Genomic DNA, 26113 nt, shown 5'->3' on the forward strand with positions numbered 1-26113 from the left:
CAGGAGTTTCAGATCCAGTTTCAGCCTGAAGATCGTCTTTATAGATTATATAAATTACTAGACTAGTTAATTTGGAGTCGGAATAGCATTTTTGTATTTTGAAGCTCTTCTACTTTGTGCATACACAGTGAACACTTTATAAAGCTGGTGAGCTGGACTATGAATTTGAGACAGAGGGATTCCCCTGCTCTTTATTGTTGGGAGGCTGTAATCTCTCATTCATTCGGTAAACACCCACATGGTGCCAAGCCCCTTTCTCCAGGAGGAAATGGGCGCGTGAAGGTGTATGTAGTAGGCAGTTGGTACAGTGGAGTTGATGGGGCATGGCTCCATCTGGGAGAGTCTGGAAGGGAGAGGCTGACCCCTGACCCAGGGCCAAGATTGGCATCACAGGAGACAATGCCCTAGGCGTCAGTCTTTACTTCAGAGATGTACCAAAAGATGGAATGCGATGTATTTGTTTTGCTACATATTGTTCTCTACTTTTTAAAAGAGATGACAAAGCAGACTGTGGTGGGGAGCATGTCAAACTCTGCCAACATGCTGCCATACTCCGCGCCAATAATGCTTCAACTTTCTGTCTCCTTTAGAGAGACTTGAAACTGTGACAGGTGTGGACAACAATAAAAGAGTTTTGTTCCACCCCTCCCCCCAAAAAAAAAATCTGTTTCAAATCTTGACCTCATCAACTTGGCAGGAGAGCATGGCGGGGGAGGGACCGCGCAGAAGGAACGGTGGTTTATAACTGAGCCTTAAAGTCACTCCAGCAGCAGAGTTTCTGAGCTACTGTTGTCAGAGCTGGAGCAGCCATGTGGAGACAAAGACTTATCTGGTACAGTGCGGTTGAGTAAGGTTAGGATTTACAGTTGTGACTAAGGTAGAAATTGCAGCTGTTCAGAATTACTCCTGATCGCTGTTTCCTTGCCTGACGTCCAGATGAAGTGGCTGGCTGCCATTTATGGGCCCTGGCGAATGAAAAATACTTGTTTTTAAAGACTGGAATCACACCCACTGTGACATGCTGGCGACAGCCACAGATCCATGCCTCTCATCTGAGGATACTCTGGGGGCGCACTGGTGCAGAATGCTGGAAGAAATGGCTGCCGCTATGTAGATAATTTTATAAGTCTGTTTCCCCTTCAAGCATTAAGACTTGGATTCACGTAAGATGTGCCTGCTATGCAACCACACAAATGAGAGACGTAATCCCAAGGTGTGCCAGGCCACAGTTTGCAGTCTGGTTGGGAGCGCCTGGGTTTTGTTGTTGTTGTTGTTGTTGTTTGTTTTTTGTTTTTTTTTACAATTTGGATAATATAAGGCATTTATCATTAATGAGAACCCAGGGCGGTGGTGGTGTTGCTTTGCCCGCTTGTTTGTTTTTGTTTTTGTAACCTTAAATCCTTGTCTTGTATCAAGCCAGGTGAATTTTTTTTAAGCTGAATTTATATATTTAGCTGTACAATAAGTAGCACACTACTTGTCACAACCCCTCTTCCCCCTGCATAATCCTTATTGCTTAGGAAGGCGTCACGCCTATGAAGTCTAGTTACTAAGAATTTCAGCCATGCTTTGATGAATTTTACAGTTTTGGGTGGTAATTTTTCAATAAAAAGGGAAGTATATTTTTAAAAAATCAACTTATTGTAATATACCATTAATTCCTATTTAGCCTACACTTTCAGTAGTGTTCTTAATGATCCCCAGTGCCCCTAAGGTTAAATCACAGTTTATATAAGATGTTAAGGAAACCTATGTCAATAAACACATGTATTATTAAACACAGAGAGATTTGATCATTTTTGTACATAAATTTTTCTTGGAAGTTAATTGGTGGATATCACGTTGCTTTCAGCACTGTAAGTCAGTATATCATTGAGAGATACGCAACGGTAGTTTAGTAAATAGCACCTTGTTTTAGTTTAGGTACCTCCCAGAGCACCAACTTTATTTCTAGAAGTTGCTCAAAGGCAAAGAAAGTAATAGACACTGAAATACAAAATGTAGAGTTACCTGTTCAGAATGACTGTGAGTAATTAATCAATAAATCTTGAGAGATGTTTATCTTTTGAAAGTTTGCCTCCTTTACAGAATCCTGTAATTCATCGTGTCTCCAGGCACTTCAAAATCCAAATCATAATCCAGAAAATATATGATAAGCACATGTGGCTGAGTTTGATGTTGCTCAGCTGGGTATTACCAACACTCTAATTATAACCTGAATAAATCTTAAGACCCCACTTGGTCCAGATTCTGCCCAGAGTCTCATTGAAAGAAAACATCAGAAATCCAGAAAGCCTTGAAGAGTAACATCTCTTTCACTGAAATTTTTCTAAAAGGCACAGCGTAAAGGTTTTACACTTCATACCACATAAATAGCTTCTCCAAAATTCCATATGGACTAGTCTTCACCTGCACTCATGGCTGCTGCAAAAACCCTTTTTTCTCTCTCATCCACATCATTTTTCACTGGCCACGAAACTTTCCTTGTTTTTAAAAAAAATGATGGAGATAAAATTCACATCCCCTTTTCCTCCTTATTTTTGATCAGACACAAATACATCCCACTCTTCCAAATTTAGAAGCATACGTGCTATCCCATGTCCAGGCTCAAAGTAATCATCTAGATTTTCTGCTCTGCTTCCTGGATGGACTGTGCCTCTTTAGGATGACTGGATGACCTGTAGCTCTACTCCCTGAATCCTGAATTTTATTTCCTGCCTGCACAGCACCCTCAGAGATAAAGCTCATTGCTTGACTCCAGTTGCATTCCTTATGAGAAATTCTGATATAGAATTTCCTAATAATAAAATTTCCACATACTGACAGCAATAGAAGCCACCATTTACGTCCCTCACTGGCTAAGCTCTTTGAGTGCAGCATCACATTTAATGCTCATAAAATTATCCCCATGTTACAGATGAGAAAACTGGGTCCTGAAAGCATAATTCACTGCAACTAGTAAGTAATGGATCTGGGATTTGAACCCAGGTAGTTTGATTCCAGAATCCCTCCTTTTAGGAGTGACATGATCTTGTTTGCCAATTCTCCCCTATTCTCTGTGCTCTTAACTGTACAAGGGAGGGATGCGTCTGAATAGGAAGATTGTGCAAATAGCCAATTAATTAGGTGTTCTCTTGGTCCCATGTTATGTGTGTGTGAGAGGGAAATGCAGATCCTGAATCACAGCCACAAATCTGCATAATACCCATTCATGATCTCTCCCAATACGCTTAGTACACTTTTGAATTGTTTACATAGCCTTGTATTCTTCTATTTTCTATTTGGCCTAGAAGGAAGGAGCAACAAATGTGTGAGAGTATCTTGGTTCTGTCCACTACCTCTGGAGTTCTGTATTTATGAGGCTTCTTCATATTTATCCTGGGTGGGGGCGCCTGGGTGGCTCAGTCAGTTGAGCGTCCGACTTCAGCTCAGATCACGATCTCACGGTCTGTGAGTTCGAGTCCCGTGTCAGGCTCTGTGCTGATAGATCGGAGCCTGGAGCCTGCTTCGGATTCTGTGTCTCCCTCTCTCTCTGCCCCTCTACCGCTCATGCTCTGTCTCTCTCTGTCAAAAATAAATAAACTCTAAAAAAAAAAAAAAAAAATTCATCCTGGGTGAATGGCAAGGCTTCCTATGTGTCCCTAGCCAGTTCTTTTTATGAACAAGGGAATTTTCCAGATCCTTTCAATGTTTTGATCAACAAAAAGATGAGCGAGGAGTTATTTGGAATTTAACTGCATGATGTTGGAAAGGGCCAGTTTGGTTGTTGGCATCAGTCCCTGAGGTATGCCAGAGAAGAGTCACTATGCTGGGCAGGGCTTTGGCTTTGAAGACACATCTTCAGGGGTCTTGATCATTCTGCCTTAGGTTACATTACAGTGGCATAAACAAACGTACCAAAGTGCAATGCTTCCGCAAGAGAACTTTCTTGACCTTTCATCTCCCTTTAGCTGCTCCAATGGCTCAGAAACATGGTGCATGGTATCTTTTTGCATGATTGCTAATGAGGAGAGCCTTTGGCATGACATAATGCTCCCCACATCCCCCAGGGTCAGTGTAGAAACAATTGCTCTGGGGTCTGGCTGGACTGCTTGACCTACATTGTGAAACACCTACTGCCAAGGGCGTGCCTCACTGCAGTTCCTCCCTGGACAACACACGTGTGGTGTGCATGTGTTACGTTTCTTTCAGAGACAGAGCAACAAGGAGACGGTTTTGGTGGATGCTGGAAATGACACTGGACTTGCAGTCATAAGCTTTGGGTTTAAATCCCAGTTCTATCACTTATTTACTCGTTTGAACAAATCCTTTCAACTCTTGGGAACTTAGTCTCCCCTTTGATTTATGAGAATAATTACAAACAATATTTAACTCATAAACTGTTTATGAAGCTAAATTAATTTTTTAAAATATGTTACGTTAGAACAGAAACACTTTGGGACGCCTGGGTGGCTCAGTCGGTTAAGCATCTGACTTCAGCTCGGCTCATGATCTCGAGGTCCATGGGTTCAGGCCCTGTGTCAGGCTCTGTGCTGACAGCCCAGAGCCTGGAGCCTGCTACGTATTCTGTGTCTCCCTCTCTCTCTGTCTCTACCCCACTCATGCTTTTGTCTCTGTCTCCAAATAATAGCTAAGCATTTTTTTAAAATAACAAATTCAGCCAAGTAAATTTTTAAAAAAAGAACAGAAATACTTCGATATTTTATCACTTTTTTGTAGTCCAAACCAGGATCTTAGTCCAGTAAACTGAGAGTCACGGGCAGATTTTGAAACAGTTGCTACAGCTTTATGTCTGTTCCCTCCTTCACGCTATCCTGCATTTCTCCATGAGAAATTAAATATGGAACTTTATTTTTTTTTAATGTTTATTTATTTTTGACAGAGAGAGAGACAGAGCATGGAGGGGGAGGGGCAGAGAGAGAGGGAGACACAGAATCCGAAGCAGGCTCCAGGTTCTGAGCCGTCAGCCCAGAGCCCGACACGGGGCTCGAACTCACGAACCGCGAGATCATGACCCGAGCTGAAGTCGGATGCTCAACCGACTGAGCTACCCAGGTGCCCCAAATATGGAATTTTAATGTTAACCTTCATTCAAACACATACACATATACAAATACATAAAAACAATGCCAACTTAGATATTTTGTGGACGGAATTTCCCCATCAGCCCTGCACTGACATCAAGGCTTTAAAAAAGTAGAAACTACCTAATTTTCAAAAGAAGGAAAGATGTAGATTCTTGTTGATTTCTGTGCTTTGTAACTAGACATTAGGAAACAGAATTATTGCCTCTAAGCATATCTAGCAACGTTATTTTCTCCTTTGAATTCCTCACTTCTTTAGAGGATATCTTTACATTCTTGTGATCTTACTGTTGGACTCTTACCTAATTCTAGGATAGATTCCTTAGCTAATGATGAAGTCCAGTGCTTGGAAGTGAGGTTGCTGGAAACCCACACTGACAGCCTCCCTTCTATAGATAGGTTCTACAGATCTCCAAAATGCCTGCATGTCTCAGATCCCTGCATTTGCAGAAGCATTCCCTGGGATATTCCTAGCTGTCTCCCAGACACTGGGTTCTTGGCTGCCCCACCACCCCACATTTACCCACATGATTTGTGAGAGCTATGGCTAGCTAGTCCTTCTTATAGGAAGGGTGGGAGGAAAATGAATGGACACCTGGCAACATACTCTTTTAGAAGGGTTTCTGATATCTGTGTAATGTTATCTCCCTCCCATACACACAAATTGCTATTATTAACATGAAACTACCATTAAATTTCCCAGAACAATGGACTGACCTTGCCAATTAACAGGGTTCTACTATGGAGTTCTCTGATGTTTACCGGGAAAGGTCATCTATACTTGATTTTTAGAGCAAAGTTTATAGGTAGGATTTTTCAACCATTACACATTAAAACACACACATATGTAGCCAGGAGTAGAGGGTACTGTAATAATAAAAAGCATGGTCAATCAAGGAAAGTCAAGAAAAGAGGAAAAAACAAGAAGAAAACAATGTAACAGAATATAAATGATAAAATGGCAACAATAAGACAAACATACAACAGTAAAAGTGCCTAGCTTAAATTCCTCTATCAGTGGCTCTCACATTGATTAAAAAGATAACCTAGCTATATGCTGTCTCCAAGAGTCACATGTATAGCAAAATTACACAGAAAGGAAGAAGATAAAGGGATACAGGCTGGTGAATGCTAAGTAACAAAACAAAAATAGGGATGATAGCATTAATATTAAAAAGTGTAGGATTGGAGCACCTGGGTGGCTCAGTCGGTTAAGCGTCCGACTTCAGCTTAGGTCATGATCTCACGGTTTGTGAGTTCCAGCCACGCTTCTGGCTCTCTGCTGTCAGCGCAGAGCCTGCTTCGGATCCTCTCTGCCCTTCCCCCTGCTTGTGCACACGGGCGCGTTTTCACTCTCTCTCCCTCTCTCTCAAATAAGTAAACTTAAAAAAAAAAAATCTTAAAAAAATGTGTAGGATTAAATGTAAAAAGCAATACTAAACAAGACATAGAAGAATAAGAGATACAAATCAGAGTCCATAATAATGAACCTTTATGCACTGAACATCTTAGCACGGAGTTAGAGAAAACAAAATCTGTTAAAAAAAATAAATAATGCAAATAAAACAATTAACAGATAAAAATTTCAAAACGTAAACTTTTCCATGATCATAGTGGGAGACTTTAACAAAATGCTTTCAGAATTTAATCAAGTAGGCAAAAATAAGTAGGAAAAGAAGATTTTAATAACATCATTATCATTATCAACCTAAACCAACAAGTAGGAAAGACACACAAATATTTAGAAGGACATGAACCATTTACAAAAATAGATGAAATATTAGACCACAAAGAAACTTTTTAATTAACCAAAGAGTAGATGTACTAGCCACATATAACAAAAAACATAGCATCGAAAATTAACACAAGATGGCTTCTGCCCTCACCTCCATCCAAGCACTTGGAAACTAAAATAGGACCCTTTTAACTAACTCTTGGGTCGAAAAGGATATCACTACTGAAACTATAGGCTATTCTAAAATTAACGGTAAGAATATGATGCCTTGAAATGTGTGAGATAAGATTAAAAATATACTTAGATTAAAACTTAAGGATTTTATTTAAAAGGACTGGAAATAGACAAGCTTGTATTTTAGAAGTTAATAAGTGAAACATAAAGTAAAACAGAGTAGTGGAGGGAAATAGAGAAGGTAAATTATTTACCTTTATTAGAAAAAGTCTAGCGGTGCCTGGGTGGCTCATTCGGTGGAGCGTCTGACTCTTGAATTCAGCTCAGGTCATGATCCCAGGGGTCGTGGGATTGAGCCCTGCATTGGGCTCCGTGCTGAGCATGGAGCCTGCTTAGGATTCTCTCTCTGTCTCTCTCTGTCTCTGTCTCTCTCTCTCTTCTCTCTCCTCTCTCTTTCCCTCCCTCTGCCCCTCCCCCCCCCACCTCTCTCTCTTCCTCAAAAAAATCAAAATTCAAAAAAGAAAAAGTCTGAATTTTCTGATAAATTAGAAAAAAAAAAAAAGATTGGCAGGACAGCAAAAGTACAGGATTAACAGGAAAGCTACTGGGCTAAGGCTGGAAAGCTGAGTTAATAGAAGACCCTGTCCCTGCCCTCATTGCCACTTCGGTTTAGTCAAGGTGAAAAGCATGTGCAGAAAATAATTAGGAAACAGGACTGTGTTGAGTAACGTGCCAACTTATGAGTTATTATAAGTGGTACACCTGTCTATGGCAGAGTAGCATTAGTCCCTGAGTCTCTGGCTTCAGGCAGAGCTGAATTTACATGTTGGCTTCAAAGTTATCAAGGGGCCCTGGACAGGCTATTTAGCCTTTCTAACTTGGTTAGCTTGTCTGTAAAGTGGGGATCTGGGAAGTGGCTGGTGGCAAGGGCTTAGTCTATGGCTGACTAAAAAAAAGTCAGTATAGCATCTCTTCCAGTCTCTTATGGAAGCTACTGAGATCACTAGGGCACCATCAGTTTCTTAGTACGTGGTACCCAGGAGTGGGACGGAACCTAGTGTTTAGAGTGGCCAAGTTCTGCCTACCTGGATGGAGAGATGGGACATTTCACCTGTGACTATTTGGGAACTATGCCCATGGTGAATGGTTGAACAAGTCTCCATCCATTAAAAGGAAAAAAACAAATCTGTTAAGAATGGTACTGCTAATGCAGTAGTGGTTCTTGAGCTGGAGAGAAGATCCTAGGCACAGAGAAAGAAATGGTCAGTTCTCCATTCTGCAGTTGGTTGGCTCCCCTGAGTAGGAAAGGCAGAATCACAGCATCCTTCCTGACCTGCCTCTGACCGGTAAGCACCATTACCCATCATCACCATGAATGTGAAACCTCATCCTTCCCACCCCTCGGCATCAACATTGGGCTCCTCGGGAACGATGATGGATTTGAGAAGTCTTGAAAAAGTGACATGGTAAACACAAAGGGGGTCAGAGAGTAAACCCAGAGAAAAAAATGGGAACAACCCCCCCCCCCTTTTGTCTGTATTTAGGACTTGATGAGATTTTGTGGTTTGATGTAAAGTTAGAATGCGTCCAGGAGTAGATAAAAATCTTGGGTTTTTAAAAAATATCTTTAGATGCCACAAATCAAACCACTTTAATCAGAATATTTGTTCAGTGGGGGGAAGAATCTGTGAAAGTCGTTAAATGATGTCTGTGGTCCAAACAAGAACTACTTGATGGCTCTGCTTCCTCCATTCCCAAGACACCATCAACTATAAGGTGTATCATCAAATTAATGACAGGTGAGGAGGCAGGGAAAGAAGACATGATATTAATGTACACTCGGATTCCAGGAATGTTAAAATCTGAAGGAAAAAAGCCACTACCAACACAAACATGCATCTTGGAATTAAGGAAATGCAGAATTTCACTCAGTTGGTGTTTTGGTGTTTTCTTGGCTGGTAGAGGCGAGGATTAATTTTATGAAAGCAGTTAAAAGATTTTTACTAATACATGGGGCAGAACTAAGGAAAATTGAAGGCAAAAAAAGCTTTTCAGGGCCATAGATGTATTTTCTTTCATTCTCTTGTCAAGACAAGAACAAAATTCAAAAAACACTGATAGGAGTATGTCAGAGGAGCCCAGTATGCGACTGAAAGAGCTCCCAGTGGTCAAGAGTAGAACGCTTTGAACAACAAAATAAATAAAGTGGTGCTGAATTGTAACCCAAAGTATAAAATCAGTATCTCTGAGTCCATACTTATATAAATAAATGATTGAATAAATTAGTAAATGGGGAGAAGAGACAAATCTTCCATGCAGAAGAATTCCAAATAATTTATGTAGATACTCCTCAAGATTTTCCTTGCAGAGCATCCAGTAAGGAAGGAGGAGAAACCCAACAAGTAATCTGTAAGTACGTTCTTATCGTGAGAAAGACATCAGATAAAACCCAATTGTGGGACATTCTACAAACTACTTAATCAGTACTCCTCAAAACTGTCAAGGTCATCAAAAATAAAGAAAGTCTAAGAAACGGTCTCAACCAAGAATAGCCTAAGGAGATGTGATGAGTAAATGTAATGTGATGTCTTGGATGGGATCCTAGAACAGAAAAAGGACATTAGGAAAAAAAAAAAAAAACTAAAGAAATCTAAATAAACTGTGGGCTTCAGTTAATAACACTGTATCGGGGTGCCTGGGTGGCTCAGTCAGTTGAGTGTCCAACTCTTGATTTTGGCTTGGGTCATGATCTCCGGGTCGTGGGATGGAGTCCCACTTCAGGGCTGAGTGTGGAGCCTGCTTGGGATTCTCTCTCTCTCCCTGTCTCTTTGCCCCTCCCCTGAACACTATCTCTCTCTCTCTCTTTCTCAAAACAAAAGTGACCCACATAAAAAAAAAATTCAGTACTGTTTTATTGTTACTTATATACCATACTAAATATAAGATTTTAATAGTGGGGAGACTGGGTGCAGATGAGTGGGAACTCTGTATTTTTCTGTAAATTCACACCTGTTCTAAAAAACAAAGTCTGCTAAAATTTGTTAAATGCCAAAACAAATGAAAAAAAAGAAATTCACAGACAGGAGGCCAGGTTAGGGATTTTAAAGGAAAATTATAAAGCATTTTGTTAAGACCTTTAAAAATTCCACACAGCATGGCTTAAGTAGAACATATGTCACTGCTTAGTTGAAAAATGGAACTGGCAGTTTAACGCACAATGCGACACTTCTAAATATGACACTTCTGAATACTTCAAATGAAGTCATCGTTGTTTATCATCTGTGTAGTATTTTGTTTTTCTAAGATAGCAAAATTGTACCATCATTCCCATTTTAAAACCACTGTCATGCTTATAGCCGTCTTGACTCAACTGGCTACTCTAACTGCACAGTTCAATCAGAAAACCAGCCATCAGCTGTCAGACCGGTGGGCCAGTTAATGCGCGTTTTCAGAGCCAGAAATGCAATCAAGTGGTGAGACATAAGAGCTTTGCAGTTGTCCAGAGTCCTGATCCCAGGACTCGTTTCCTTACTCTGTGTTCTCACATCGAAAACTTCACTGGGGAATTAGAGGGTAATATTTTCAAGACTTGGAACAGTGAGGTTTTCTACAATTACCTTTCTAAAAAACAAAAAATCCTCTTAAAAGCATTTTAAAGAAAAGAATTATGCTAGGGTAGCCAAATAGAAACAACTTTGGGGTTTCTGTACTGAGTCAGGTTGTACAAATTGCAGAATATTCCGCTCGGTCCAGGACATGGTTTTAACTCCCACACACCACTTCCTACATCCACAAATTCCATGTGTGTGGACCTCCACAGAGCTAGAGGAATCATGGAAGGAGAAAGGAAGGCACTGACCACAGGAACAAGAAAGCTAGAAACGGCACCCTGGCTTCTGGCACTGTCCTGCCTCAGCTCTTCTCCAGTCGCCCCTCTGCTGGGGGCACAGAGGTTCACACCAGGGCACTCGCCTGGTGCTCTTGCCTGGCCAGCATCAAGGCCCCCCCCACTGCCGGGACTCACATACCTGCAGGAACCCACCACCATCCCACAGGGAAGCCAAAACCCTGGCATATTTTGGAGACAATCGGGGGGGAGTGGGGGATGTCTGCCAGTTAGTTCGCCTGGGAGGCAGAGAGGACCGTGGCTTTGTTTGCTGAACCAAGAATTAGGGCACACCGCCTGACAGCAGGACTGAAAAGACTGGATGTGAACTTGAGACTGGCTGGGGAGATTCAGGGTGAGTGGGTCTTGTCACTGCAGGATCCAGAAGTGTGAACTGAGCCCTGGGTGTGCTTCTCCGTGGTGGTGCCCTCCGGAGAGGAGCCTGGGGACCTCCTGGGCTCAGCACCATGGCCCAAAGCTGGCCCTTCCTGGGGAGTCCTGAGGGCAGCCACAGCGGGGCCCTGTCCAGATGACTGGAGAGCCCCCGGGGCTGTGCTGTGAGCAGTCTGCCTCTTCTCAGCTGCTGCCCCAACCCCGCGACTCTGGGGCTCCAGACTCCCCGTCTCTCCCTTACCCCTGATCCTTGCCAGATCACAAGTGCCAGGAGTCCAGACATTATTCTTCTCTGCCTTTCTTCCAAGCTTATCTCCTCTTTACCTGTGTCCTAGGGATGCCTCAAGCAAGCTGGGGGACCCCTTTGGAGTGACAAAGTCTCCTTTAGAAGCAGGGTTACCCCAGTGTGAAGCAAGCAACGAGACGATCTTATCACATGCCTCTGACCACTTAGAGAGGCAGGCAGAGACGGTGCAGTGAGGAAGTATAATGTCACATGCGACATTTACAGGAAACTGGCTAGAAGATTGCAGGGGAACTTGAGAACTTGTCGTTTTCGGCGGATTAAAACAACACAGGTTAGTGCTTTTTTTCCCCCCCTGAAAAATCTTCCATAGCCACTCTAAACTACCTAACTTGTTCTCTTTCCTTAAACTGTCTTTCTGTAATGCGAAGAAATTGCTCTGGCTTTGAATGTGAGAGCCAGGGCATAGCTGAAAGCCACACTTTGTTAGAGGAACAAACATCGAGCCATTACTGTGAAAATGAAATTCTCAGAGTCTCTTGCTTCCCTCTTTACCTTTAAAAAACAACCTTCAGATGTTCATGCAATAACTTATTTCATGGAATTCAGCTATAAGCCTCTCCTCACGTTTACCTATTAGCATAAAGCTGAAACAGGACAAATCAGCTTGTGTTTGCGGGCACTCGTGGGGTGTTCAAAGGGCGGTGGAAAATACTGAAATATTATGTGTGGAAACATGCTGCGAGTCTGAATGCAAAAATGTTGTTTTTATGTACTTTTCATCTGGTAAAATGAATCTTTTGGCTTGTATTTCCTGTTACAATGCATTTCTCATATTTTTATACATCTTAGTTCCCTTTTGTATTTTTTCTGCCCTCTTCTTTTCTTCCTTCCCTTTTTTTTCTTCCTTTCTTTCTTCTATTAACTTTAAGCAAGGGTAGAGAAGAGGGGGTCGGGGACAGCCTGAATGTGAGGTGAGGAAGTCCCCTGCCTGCGCGCGCATGGCCCCAGGCTCCCACCGCGCGGTGCCCGAAGAAGCCATGCGGTGGGGACCATCACTAGAGCTGTGTGTCTTCACAAGCCATGCTACTTGTACGAAGGAGGACTTGAAGAGTCTAGAGCCGAGCCAGAGGGACAGTTAAAGCACTGGAAATTAGAGCCTAGAAACAGCTCAATGGTCCAAGGTTATTCATCCTCTGGCCGGTGTGGGACAGTTTAATGAAGAGCGTCAGGTCAATAAAAGGCTCTTCCGCAAGGGCCTGATACTTTCAGACCTGTACGAAAAAGGAGAGTGTCTCGAATCTGAGTTAGAGGGAGGAAGTTACTGCATTCTTGGATTGTTATCAAGCACTAGAACAGGTTGGCCAGAGAGGGTGCTGAGTCTTTTTCTGGATGTTTTTGAAAACCTACTAGATTTCTTCCGTGGCTGCGTTAACGTGTTGATAGAGGTGGGGAGAGTAATGAAGAGAGGTTGAGTTGGGAGCTTCTTGGTTCCTCTTGTCGTTCTAGCCCACGGTGTTCTCCAGAGTGTCTGCACTGAAAAAACAACAAAGGGGTGAGGGGTTAGAGGACTCACGTGTTGTTTACATCCCAGTAGTGCAAAATAACCAGAACAGTGATGAAAGAGAAAAATCATTGTTGATTATGTCCTCAGACAGCCACATTTTTTTCATTTTTTACTACCATGTTGTGCAAGAAAATGGAGGGGAGGCTCACAGAATAGGGCTGGATTCCAAGTTGGAGATCTCGGCCCCAGTGGCTTCAGAACCCCTGCACTCGCTCGGAGAGGCAGCCCACCTTTCCATCGGGGTTGGGGGTGGAGGGGAGGTTGGACGCCATTGGTGTTTGAAGCCCTGTGCACAAATCAGTGCCTGAAGGAGACGTACACACACCAGAGGGGAACTGCACACACACCAGGAAGGTCTCTTGCACACGGCACTAGGAGTGCCCCTGAGATCAAAAAGAGGCTCACGACTTCGTGGTGGCTGGACATCCCTAGAAGGAGCTCTTCTTTCAGTTTTGCTTTGCTTTTTCAGTTGGTCATAGAGCTTTGTTGCTCAGGGACTTTTGCATTCTGCTAATCTGCCGCACATAGTAGAAAAGGGATTTTTTTTTGTTAGAATATTTTCCAGATGGACCTAATGTCTCTTTTATTAATGCATCCTTCCAAAAGCTGTTTCCATTTATTCTGGGGGTGTCTGTTCTCTCCCTAGCCAATTTCTTACCCCCTTCTCCAGCTTTCCACCTTTGGGGTGTTCCTTTGTGCTGTAAATGCAAGAAAAGGTTTATGATGTTATGATGTAGTGCCTCTGAGCCCCAAACCTGGAAGTGGTTCTGGAAAAAAAGGACATGGAACAGCACAGGGTGGTAGATCATGTCAGATGGTGGAGAGCACCTGGACTATTATTCTAGCTTGTCATTTTTAGACAGGAATTACTGCCAAGTTGAACACTGAGTTCAGTTTGAAGGTCAAAAGCAGGAAGAGATAAATAGTCACCTTTTATCTGGAGAGAAAATTGTGAATTTTATGAGGAAGGAGGACTGTATAGGCATGTTACTGAATTCTCTAAATAAGAAGAAGGGGACTGACTTTGCAAATTCCTCTTCTCCTAGACCCTGACATATAGGCAGGCTTCTTCTCCCCAGGATGCCGGGTAGTAGTAGAGTAACACTTCAGAGCCAGCCTCCACGGATAATGGGGTTGCCTGGGTTCCAGAAGGAAAGCTGGTGAGATATACAAAACATTCATGCTGGAAGGGAAAAGAAAAGAAAAAATAAAACTTTGATGAGTGCAGCTTTCACAGTTGAATTCATCATTGGTCATCTTTTTGAGTTGTCACCACCAAGTCTGGAGGCCCAGCCCCCCGGGCTTCTCAGAGAGATGTTTCTGGATGTGGGTAAAGTATCACAGTTTTGTCATCACCATTATGCTGGGAAATATTGGGAGCCACAGGTGGTGGGTTTTTTTAATTGTGTTAAAACAGACATCACCTAAAATTTTCCATCTTAATCATTAAGTGTGTAGATGGAAATTCTGTAAACCGTTAAACCGTTAACCGTTAAACTGTTAAACCGTTAAACAACTTCCCATTTCCTTCTCCCCCAGCCCCTGGCAACCACCATTCTCCTTGGTGTTTCTGAGTTTGGCTACTCCGAGGACCTTGTAGAAGTGGAATCATACAGAACTTGTCTTCTTGTGACTGCTTTATTTCACTTAGCGTAATGCCCTCCAGGTTCACCCGTGTTGTAGCATGTGTCAGAACCCCCGCCCTTTTTTGAGACTGAGTAATACTCTATGATGTGTATACACCACATTTTCTTTACCCATTCATCTGTGGAGGACATTTGTGTTGCTGCCGCCTTTGGCCTTTGTCGATCACGCTGCCGTGAACCGGGTATACAAACATCTCTTTAAGACCCTGCTTTCAATTTGTTTGTATACATACCCAAAAGTGGTATTGAGGGATCATCTGGTAATTCTGTCTTAAATTTTTTGATGAACTGCTATGCAGTTTTCCATAGCGGCTATACCATTTTACCGTCCCCCTGACAGTGCACGGGGGTTCCAATTTCTCCACATCCTAGTCAGTACTGGTTGCTGGTTTTTTTCATAGCAGCCATCCTAATGGGTGTACGATGATATCTTGTAGTTTTGATCCACATTTCCGTAACAATTAGCGACATTGAGCATCTTTTTATGTGCTTGTTGACCATTTGTGTATCTTCTTTGGGGAAATGTTTGTTCAGTCCCTTGCCCATTTTTTAAATGGGGTTGTTTGGTTTTTGTTGTTGAGTGATAGGAGTTCTTTACATATTGTAGCCATTAGGGAACTATAAAGTATAAATAGTTCTTTAAAGTATTGTAAGTGCTCTAATGTTCACATCATCTGCTACAAGCCAGTTGCTCTCGTGGTATACACTCTTGAAAAAGACCAGGAGGTTCAATAATGCGGTTTTTTTCAACACCATTGATTTTTATCTTGACTCTGGAATGCTTGACAAAATCTCTGTGATTTTCAGCTTATAAGCAGTTCAGTTTTCAAGAGCTGACAAGGATGAAGGCAAGGAAAATAAAGGAAACAGAAGAGATAGCATGGGGTAATGCTTTTTATTCTTTCCATAATTTATACTTTTTGACTACGTAATCTTCAGGAAAAAGCCTTTTCCTCAGTTCTGTTGACTAAAACCAGACTTCATGCAGGAATAAACACACTTCCTGAGAATCATCCAGTAATTATGTCTTCTTATACCACCCTCCCTCTAAACCCACAGGCTTGAAGATACCTCAGATTACAAGATCAGTATCATTTTCCTTCATGAATGCCTCAAACAAAATGTTGTATTTTTCTTCTGGGTCATAAGGACCCAAAGACGACTTGGCCTGTTGTCCCAGAAAAGAAGCAAGGCAGTAAGACTATTCTGGAGCCATGGCCATGCTGTTTGTTTAGATTATAGATTTTCTGGAAGGAAATGGTAGGGAAGTTATGATGGACAGCCTCATGCACTGCTCTGTGGTCTTCTTTGGCTGAAGGTGCTGTCTTCTAAATAAAACATCATTAACACTTATGTGTACTCTGATGTTTCTGAGGAAGGGATTGCCCACATGCTTGGTTGATTTTTCACTGTGCCCTTTCAGTTTCCCATTTTCTTCACCAGTTGGAAAGTTGGTGCTGTTTCCCCCCCCCCCCAAAAAAAAGCCTCTAAGTGTCCCCTCCCCACCAAAAAGGCATCAGAAAATGACAAGAATGGGTTGCATTTATTTGTTTATGAAAGGACAGAGAAGGCTTTTCCTCAAAAATAATAAACTACCGGGTGGGGCGCCTGGGTGGCTCCATCGGTTAAGCATCGATCGACTCTTGATTTCGGCTCAGGTTGTGATCTTGCAGTTCATGAGTTCGAGCCCAACATCAGGCTCCACACTATCAGTGGGATTCTCTCTCTCTCTCTCTCTCTCTCTCTCTCTCTCTCTCTCTCCCTGCCCCTCCCCTACTCATGCTCTTTCTCATTCTCTCTCTTGCACACTCTCTCTCTTTCTCAAAATAAATAAATAAACTTCAGAAATTAATAATAATAAACTGGGAAAAGATGAGTCCTTGAATGGAACCTTGTATGGTGCACTCCACACAATTTAAGAGGCACCTATTCCTGGCTTACAGGACTCTGCTGGTTCCACTACCAGGTACTTACATATCACTAACACTGTAATTTCTCAATACTAATTAGAAGTGACTTACCAGAGTATGTTTTGATGCTTTCTGGTAGGAATTAGGCTTCCTTTCTACTTTTGTTTGTGTCTGGATTTTAATAATATGTCATGTTTTAAGCTCTCGCATTGTACTGTTTTGTAATCCTAGTGTGGCTTAAAAACAAAGAGGTTTTTCTTTGCAGTAGGACACATGTTTGCACACACACATGCACAGGTACATACAAATATATATATATTTGCACACATGCACAGGTACATACAAATATATATATATATGTATATATATATATATATATATGCACAGGTACATACAAATATATATATATATATATATATATATATATATATATATATATATATATATATATATATATAGTTTTTTTTTTTTAACAGGGCAAAAATTCTTTAGGGCATATATTTCCTCAACCAAAAGTCATTAGATGATATCGTGGGACCTACAATTATTTGGAATATGCAGCTAATCTTAGACCAGGAGGTTGTGCATATGTTACACCTATAGGTTCATTTGGAGGTTTGCTAATGAACTGCTACTCTTTGGGTAAATCACTGATTTACCCAAAATGGTGATTACATGGTGATTCGGAAGCCACTTCTTTGATTTCCAGGCCAGCTGTAGAAAGATTTGGTCTTTCTTATAGGCTTTAAAGGCCTGTAGAATGATCCAGAGTCCTGAAAACGGGGTGTGGGGTCAGTAGAGGGGCTGCGTTGCACCTCGCCAGCTTGCCATGCAGAAGGCTACATGCAGAAGGGAGGAAGGGAATTGGAGTTCCAACTCTGCCTTCTAACTGCGGTGTGGCTTCTTAGGAAAGTCCCAGTTCCAGAAGTCATTTAACTAAATGAACATTCTTGATGAACTGCCACGAGGGCTTCGCCTAAAACCTCTTTCAAAGCCAGCAATGTGTGCCTTCACTCTCTCTCTCTCCTTCCTTCTGCCTTTCTTCTTCTTTCTCCTCTCACTCTCCTGCCATTCCCTGCCCCTCACCTCGTGAAAATTCAGGCCAGCACTTACCTGTATGGACAGCTTGCTTCCTTCTCTAGCCCGGTCTCTCAGCTTTTTGTTCCTCGTCCCCAGAGCATTTAATAACCGTCCTGCAAAACAGGGACAAATTGGGGCTGAGGCACACAGTTACCGGACTAACAATGTTGGAGAGGTTTTATATAGGAATACTAAAGTGGAAAAAAAAATAATGCTGTTACAAGATAAACCCTGACAAATCAGGAAGAGTAGATAGTTTACTTTTTTAAAACTTCTGTTAAAGATTCATACAGAGGGAGCAGTAGGGGAAAAAGAATTGAAAAGGCCAGAGGATAATTTGCTCTGAAAGACAAAAATGTTAGGTTATTCAAAAACTATTTTTTTCTCCTAAGTCAGTGCCAGGAACATCTGGCCTTGGGAAAAGTTTAGGAAAAGAGGCTTTCAGATGCCGTTGTCATTACTTAAAACTTAAAGAGGTAGGTCAGAAATAGAACCCTGGGTTTTTCGAAATAGAAGGGACCTTCAAGAGTTCAATCTTCTTGTTTTCAGATTTGGAAGCTGAAGCCCAGAAAGGTTAGAGGTGATTTATCTTGGTAAAAATAGCTAATTAGTGAGAGTAGTGAGCATAGACCAAGGTTCCTGACTGCAGCATGGGTCCACCCACTGCAGGGTTGAGAAGCCCCAAGGACGGGGAGTCTGGATGTCGGTGCCCTTCTGGGACACCATCTACAGGGACCACACTCCTGCCAAGTAGGAGTGGACCAAGAGACTGAGGAGTTAATGAACTCCCAAAACTCCAGTTAAGTGACCTTTATGTAATTCCTGGAAAACAGCAGAGCAACATGGATAATGTATAGATAAGCATAATATAAGTATTATAGTACAGATGAGATATATATATATATGTAAACAACTAATCCAGCCTACCCAGAGAAAGTTTGTGCCCAGTGAACAGTGAAAATCCTCATAGAGCAAAATCCATAGAGGAAAAATTCTCAGTGGTTGCCCACGATTGACCAGGAGGAGGGATTCTGAGTCATGTGGACATGAATATGGATTGAGAGGGGTTGTCCACTGTGAAGCGTAGATGAAGACCATGGCTTACCGTGGCCCAAACTGAGTAGCCCTCGGGAGGCTTACCCGTCCTTAGCCCTGATTCCAAAATCCGTAAACCGCCTTCTGCACACTGAATTAGTTTCCTGGGTACCATCACCTCAGAAGAGTATATTCTGGAGAGTGGACATAGCCACTGGGAAGAAATGCCATTATTTATAAATTCCAGTGTGCCCGGCAGCCTCCTGTGAATTTGTAATGTGGGTCAGTCATTTTGGGTCTGATCCCTCTAGCTCTCAGATAAAAGAGACGTTTTAGGGGGCACCTGGGTGGCTCAGTCGGTTAAGCGTCCGACTTAGGCTCAGGTCACGATCTCACAGTTCATGGGTTCGAGCCCCGTGTCGGGCTCTGTGCTGACAGCTCAGAGCCTGGAGCCTGTTTCAGATTCTGTGTCTCCCTCTCTCTCTCTGCTCCTCCCCTGTTCACACGCTGTCTCTGTCTCAAGAATAAATAAACATTAAAAAAAAGAAAAGCGAGGTTTTAGGACTTCTGTGACAAAGTCCCTGTGCTCAAAGTGTGGTGCTCTCCCCCTCCCCTGTAATGCCCCTCTTAAGGGTCTTTCCTGAGCAAACCAGCAGCCTCTTCCCAGTGCCGGTCCTACTTCTTCATTCCTCCTCCTAAAGCCACAAGCATTATAAAAAAAAAATGATATATAATATGTGGGTCCTATTGGACATTGTAAGACCCTTTTTGGATACTGGTTGTTTTATGGGTTTGTTGTTGTTGTTGTTTTCTTTTGGCCTTTTTTGTGAGGAGGGCATTTTCCCTTAATTCGGAAATATTCACTGAATGACTTCCATGTGGGTCTTTTGTTCTCGTTGGGAACGTGGGCAATAACAATACATTTAATGAAATAGTATGTTATGTTAGGAAGTAATGAGCACAGTGGGAAGAGAAGTACAGCAGGGCGAGGAGAAGCAGGAATGCCGTGGTGCATGCGGATCAAAGTGTGGTGGTTAGGGGTGGCACTTAGCAGAGGTGAGAGAATTCGCCTTGCAGATACCTGGGGGAAACACAAGGGCCTCGAGGCGGGAGCGCGCCTGGCATATTCCAGGAATCACAGAAGCCAGTGTGATGAGGACAGAGTAAGTGAGGCGGGGAGAAGAGGACGGTGAGATTCTGGAAAGCCTTGTGGCCTTTGTAGGAGGGAGCTTTGGGAGGACTTCAGCAAAGGAGGGCAATGATCTGGCTTTTACCCTCCAGCTACTATATTGAGAATAAACTGTAGGAGAGCAAGAAGAGAAGGTACAGACCAGTTAGGAGGCTGTTGCAATCTTCCCATGAGAGATGATGGTGCCTTGGACCAGGGTGGCAGCATTAGCTGTGGTGAGGAGTAATTAGAGTCTGGTTATTTTGTGTTTTTTCAATTTTTTCACTAAAAGTTTTTTTTAGAGAGTGTACAAGAGGGGGAGGGGATGAGAGAGAGAGAGAGAGAGAGAGAGAGAGAGAGAGAGAGAGAGAGAGAATCTCAAGCAGGCTGCATGCTCAGCACGGAGCCCAACACAGGGCTCAATCCCATGACCCTGGGATCATGACCTGAGCTGAAATCAAAAGTAGGTTGCCCAACCAACTGAGCCACCCAGGTGCCTTGAGTTTGATTATTTTGAAGGTAGAACCAACAAGATTAATTGTTAAATTGAACAATAATAAGCATGAGAGAGGAGTCAAGAAAGACTACAAAGAAGCAAAGGAAGAAAGGAAATGCCACCCGACTGGGGGAGGCTGTGAGTAGAGCAGGTAGGGGTAGGGGAGAGATATATGGAGTTTATTTGGGGATTTGTTGGGTCCGAGTGGTTTGCTAAACAGACATCGCGTGGAGATGTTGAGTAGGCAGTTGGATATACATGTATGAACGTAGGCGTTAGAATCCTAGAAGAATTCATCTTTCTTAATGGTCTTAATGGTTTCATTTTACTCCTGAATACATCTGTAGCTTCTAAAACTCCTATTAAAAATGCAGAATGGGGGGCACCTGGGTGGCTCAGTCTGACTTTAGCTCAGGTCATGATCTCACAGCTCGTGGGTTCAAGCCCCGCCTCGGGCTCTGTGCTGACAGCTCAGCCTGCTTCGGATTCTGTGTCTCCATCTTTCTCTGCCCAACCACTACCACCCCCCCCCCCCGCCCCCGCTCACACTCTGTCTGTCTGTCAAAAATAAACATTAAAAACAATTTTTTAATTAAAAAAAAACACAGAATGAGACTCTGCAGAAGGACTTATTCAGTGACTGATTTCTGGGACTGAAATCAGACAATGTTCACTTGGGTAAACAAGAGTGGAAGGGTCAGTTTTGTTTCAGGCCTTGCATTTCGCTGCGTAAGCCCCAGTGATTTCATAATTACTTTAAGAAAAAAAAGTTAGCAAAGTGGGCAAAAGCAAGGTTTATTTTTTCAGATGCTCAATATCTAAACACATCAAGCTTTTCTTTGCATATATGTCAAGACAATTAGAGAAAATATTATGGTTTTCATCTTTTTACATTTACGTAAATATCTTGATAATTGAAATTGCATTTATTGTCATTGAGACAGATGTTAGATCGTTATGTACGTATTAATGAATTAACCTATGCTAGCTATTTTCCTGGGGGAAAAGAAGGTATGTTATCTTCATTCAATAGGAGGAATTCTGAGTTCTTATGAGTTGGCTGTAAGTCTGCGCAGAACTTCCATTTTAATCTCTAAATTCACTTTTTGTCTGCTTTTTAGTCAGCTTGAGTGAACAAAAAGGATCTATTTTTAATTTACGTTTTGTTTTTTTTTTAACGTTTATTTATTTTTGAGACAGAGAGAGACAGAGCATGAACGGGGGAGGGGCAGAGAGAAAGGGAGACACAGAATCGGAAGCAGGCTCCAGGCTCTGAGCCATCAGCCCAGAGCCCGACGCGGGGCTCGAACTCACGGACCGCGAGATCGTGACCTGAGCTGAAGTCAGATGCCCAACCGACTGAGCCACCCAGGCGCCCCAAGGATCTATTTTTAAAGTACCTAGATTGGTACACTGGCATTTCCTACCCCAAATACACGCTAAATATTTTTATTCTTGATCTTGTGCTCGGTTTATAAGAAGAGCATCTATCAAATATGTCTTCATCTTATTAGACTTTTGACCAGCCTATGAGGGAGGCACTGTATGAAGTGGACATTGCCTCAGAGAGGTGAAGTGACCAGACCACAGCCCACAGAGCCAGAATGCAGACCCAAACCTGTCTGTATCTAAAGCCTTCCCTAATCCACTTTCCAGAAGCATGGAGCAAAGTAGAACAAACCAGAGCGTTTTAGTAAAATAATGTAGACCAAGAGACAATGCAGAATGACCTCTTAGGTGTATCCAAATACACCTAAAACACTGGGGCTCCAATCAGGAATTTCAGGTAGCTGTTAAACTAATCCTTGCAATGAGAGGATACATGGAAAAAAAAAAAAGAAGTCTCTTTTTTTTTTTGCCCTATACTCCATACAGTGGTGGGACTTCTTGGGTGGTATGACACCTGTGGACAGAGAACATGCCCCTCCATCAAACCTGCAGGGAAACACCCAACTTGCACAGAAGTCTTTTGGTGCCAGCTTGACACAGCTGTCCCAGGCTGTTCCTAGCAGGTGCCTGAGAGCTGGGATACTACAGCCAGCGAGCCTTGAGGAGACCTGAGTGGGGGACTCCAAGAGACTCCAAGACCTCAGCTCAAGGCTCAGAAAGCAGGGTTGGGCTCTGTCCCCACAGTAGAAGCCACATGGAGTGCTGAAAGGTGACAGAGTCAACTCCCACACTAGTAACCCTCCACGGGAACCCGGGGGGAGGAACAGTTCCCACCCACCTCAGCAGTTGATACTCTTTGCAGTGGTACAGCCATGCTGGTTATTAAAATATTGACAAGCTTCAGTACCAGTTGATGAATCATCACTGATCTCAGAAACTTGAGTGCACCCTTCAACCCCTAAGACCTGTCTCATAATTCAGTAGTTAAGCATTAGTGCCTAGTACGGCATGGGGTGCCCAGGACTGTGAGACATCCTTCTGATTGGTTAGTGACTGTGCCTTATTGACTGTTACATATTTTGAATATAACTCCTGTCCCACCCCACCCCCCCAAAATGGAACAATGAAGGCATTTCTGTGAGCAGGTGATGCCAAATTTCATTTGGGGTCCAAGAGGGTAAAATTTAAATGTATAATTGGGCTCCACGTTCACTGATTCTCTGATATGGGCATGTTGATAGCATCCTTCACTATCTAGAAGGAAAAACCCCCACAGTAGTTATGAATGGAAAGGTAATAACAAGCAGAGGTCAAGCAAGTGGCCCTGGAAACATAATTTTGATTCATGTTTTCAGAGGCCTCCAAGTTTAAGAAGATTGAATTTTGCAGGAATACAATATCTCCCTCTACTTGCTTTCTACTCGAGTCCTACGTAGCATTAGAAAAATGGTTATTACCTCAAAGCATGGCTTATTTGTTCCCATAGATCAGTTGGTGACCACCTGCCCAGGGGAGGTGAAGGGTTCATTATAAGCCAAGCTCCACTAATCCTGATTTATTAGTGCCAAACACTTGCCTTTTGCAGCTGTGGGAACAGTTTTTAAAGTCGATTTATTTCTGAGCTGGACTAACAGTACCGCATGGTTTAAAAACAAACAAACAAAAATGGAATCTTTTGCAAACACAGTAAATGCCCACACATAGTGGATTCCAGGGGTATGTGAGGAATCCTTGTGCCTATCCACAAAGCATCAGACTGATTTTTAGATGGTGAGAGATATGCTGCATCCTTTAACACAGGAGTTCTTAACCTAAAGTCTGTGAGTTGGCGGTGGGGGGAATAAAACGTCTTTATTTTCACCAACCTCTAACTGAAATTTTGCATTTCCTTCAATTGTGAATGTACCCACAAACCGCAATAGTGTTAGCAGCACTTGTGGTATCATCACCGATAGAAGTCATAGATATTTTGTCATTAGGTGGTAGGCAGCTGCTGCTTCTTTTTTTTAATGTTTATTTTTGAGAGGAAGAGAGAGCGTGTGCCCATGCAGGCAGGGGAGGGACAGAGAGAGGGATACAGAGGATCTGAAGCAGGCTCCACACTGATAGCAGAGAGCCCGATGCAGGGCTTGAACCCACAAACCATGAGACCATGACTTGAGCCGAAGTCAGACGCTTAACCAACTGAGCCACTCAGATGACCCTATGGTAGGCAGCTTCTAAGATGGCCCTCAATGTTTCCTACCTCCTGGAATTAAATATACTTGTGTTTAAATCCTTCCCTTTAAATGTGGGCTAGTTTTAGTGATTCATGTGAATGAGATGCAGCAGAGAGGATAAGATGTCCTTCTGAGATTTAGTTATAAAAAGACTATGGTGTCCATGATGGGGGCTTTCTGTCACTCTCTTGCTCACTCTGAGGGAAGCCAACTACCATGTTTTAAGCTACCTTGAAGAGAGACCCACATGGCAAGGACCTGAAGGAGGCCTTTGACCAATAGCCAACAAGTAAGTTCCTCTTCCTCTTGCCAACACATAAATAAGCATAGAAGCAGATTCTCCCCAGTTGAACCTTCAGATGAGGACACAGCCCCAGTTGCCACCTTGATTGCAGTCCTGTGATAGACCTTGAGCCAAAGACACTCAGCTAACCTGTATTCAGATTCCTGACTCACAGAAGCTTTGGTATAATATATTTGTTTGTTTAAGCTACTGAGTTCTGGGGTAATTTGTTGCATAAGAATAGATAACTTATGCTATGACTAGTAAATAGTCGTAGAGATGTAATACTCAGTATGGTGAATATAGACAATATTCTCTTATACTTATCAAACTTGCTAAGAGACTATTAATTATTCCAGCTACTAAAAAGAAAGGATAATTGTATAATGTGACAGAAGTGCTAATTATTACTGCAATGGCAGTTATGTTACAATATGTAAATTAACATATTGTACACCTTAAATTTATATAATGTTATATGTCAAATGTGATTCAATTAAAAAGTAGGAGTAGCTTTTATATAGTACAATTTCAGATATCTCCAAATATCGTTTGCCCTCATTATTGCTTCAAAATCATAGTCATTATTAGACTGGCCACTAGATTGTACTGTTTAGTGCATTAATAAACAAGCACATATTTTGATTTATAATACATTTGTTTTAGCCATATTGATGCCATGCATCCCCACCACAGAAATCTACCAGTTCTTTTTTTTTAATTTATTTATCTTGAAAGAGAGAGTGTAAGCACGAGCAGGGGAGGGACAGAGAGAGGGAGAAAGAGAAAATCCATCCCAAGCAGGCTCCACGCTGTGAGTGTGGAGCCCAACACAGGGCTGAAACCCACGAACCATGAGATCGTGACCTGAGCTGAAATAAGAGATGCTTAAACAACTGAGCCACCCAGGTGCCCCCGAAATCTACCAGTTCTTATCTCTTAAAGTCATCAGGCTTTTCAAGTTCATAACTGAAAATTGACCAGTTAACAAGAAATATAAGCTCCTAATTGAAAATTGACCAGTTAGGGGCGCCTGGGTGGCTCAGTCGGTTGGGCATCCGACTTCGGCTCAGGTCATGATCTCGCGGTCCGTGAGTTCCAGCCCCGCGTGGGGCCCTGTGCTGACAGCTCAGGGCCTGGAGCCTGTTTCAGATTCTTTGTCTCCCTCTCTCTCTGACCTTCCCCCGTTCATGCTCTGTCTCCCTCTGTCTCAAAAATGAATAAACGTTAAAAAAAAAAAACAAGAATTGTTTAAAAAAAAAAAAAAGAAAATTGACTAGTTAATAAGAAATATAACGCCTCATGCTAGGTGTTATAGTTGTTTCTGCCTTGTGGGGTTTGTAGTTAAAACCCCAAATCACAAACTTATCAGCTCTGTAACCTCTGGAAAATTTAAGTGAAGATAATAATGTCTTTATAGGCAGAGGTGATATCTAAATATCAAACAGCTGATAGGCACAAGTGCTAACCAGTCAGAATATACACCAGCCTAAGAAACATCCAGTGAACAGCATCAGTCTGCTCATAGGAGAGTGAGGGTTCGATGAGTTCAGGTGTGCAGCCGCCATGTTTCAGGCCCATCCGATGAGCAGCCTTGACTGGGATGCTGTTCTCCCCACCCCGCCCAGTAGACTACTTTCAAGCACAGGCATAGCTCATGTGTCAGCTCCTCTGTGATGTCTTCCATGTCCATTGCTCTGCCCCCTCCCGTGGCACCTTGTGTAGCCCGTCACGGCCCAGTCACATGCATTAGCATTTGCTCACATGCCTTCCTGCCCACTTCCCCCGCAGAATAAATCCCTCA

General features: G+C 42.6%; 2 long non-coding RNA genes across 9 annotated transcripts in view; one reads left to right on the forward strand and one right to left on the reverse strand.

The window, feature by feature from the left end:
* Positions 1-681: 681 nt before the first annotated feature.
* The window catches only part of LOC109273334 (uncharacterized), a 143143-nt gene continuing 117711 nt past the window's right edge, over positions 682-26113 (reverse strand). For 4 of the 8 annotated variants that reach the window (XR_002082977.2, XR_002082982.2, XR_008423936.1 and 1 more), the window contains 3 exons: positions 17753-17832; positions 14107-14266; positions 12265-13052 (listed from right to left, as the gene is read on the reverse strand). This is a non-coding gene — a long non-coding RNA (uncharacterized LOC109273334). Of the gene's footprint in view, positions 966-3338; positions 3565-12264; positions 13053-14106; positions 14267-17752; positions 17833-20085; positions 20154-26113 lie in introns of those variants that run through there. The other 4 variants (XR_008423937.1, XR_002082979.2, XR_008423935.1 and 1 more) reach the window with 4 other exon arrangements.
* Positions 14568-16078, forward strand: LOC128778343 (uncharacterized). The gene is made up of 2 exons (XR_008423938.1): positions 14568-15614; positions 15789-16078. It is a non-coding gene; the product is annotated as an uncharacterized LOC128778343 (long non-coding RNA).

This window comes from Panthera pardus, unplaced genomic scaffold, assembly GCF_024362965.1.
Source record: "Panthera pardus isolate Hobbes unplaced genomic scaffold, ASM2436296v1 HiC_scaffold_10, whole genome shotgun sequence".
NCBI lineage: Eukaryota > Metazoa > Chordata > Mammalia > Carnivora > Felidae > Panthera > Panthera pardus.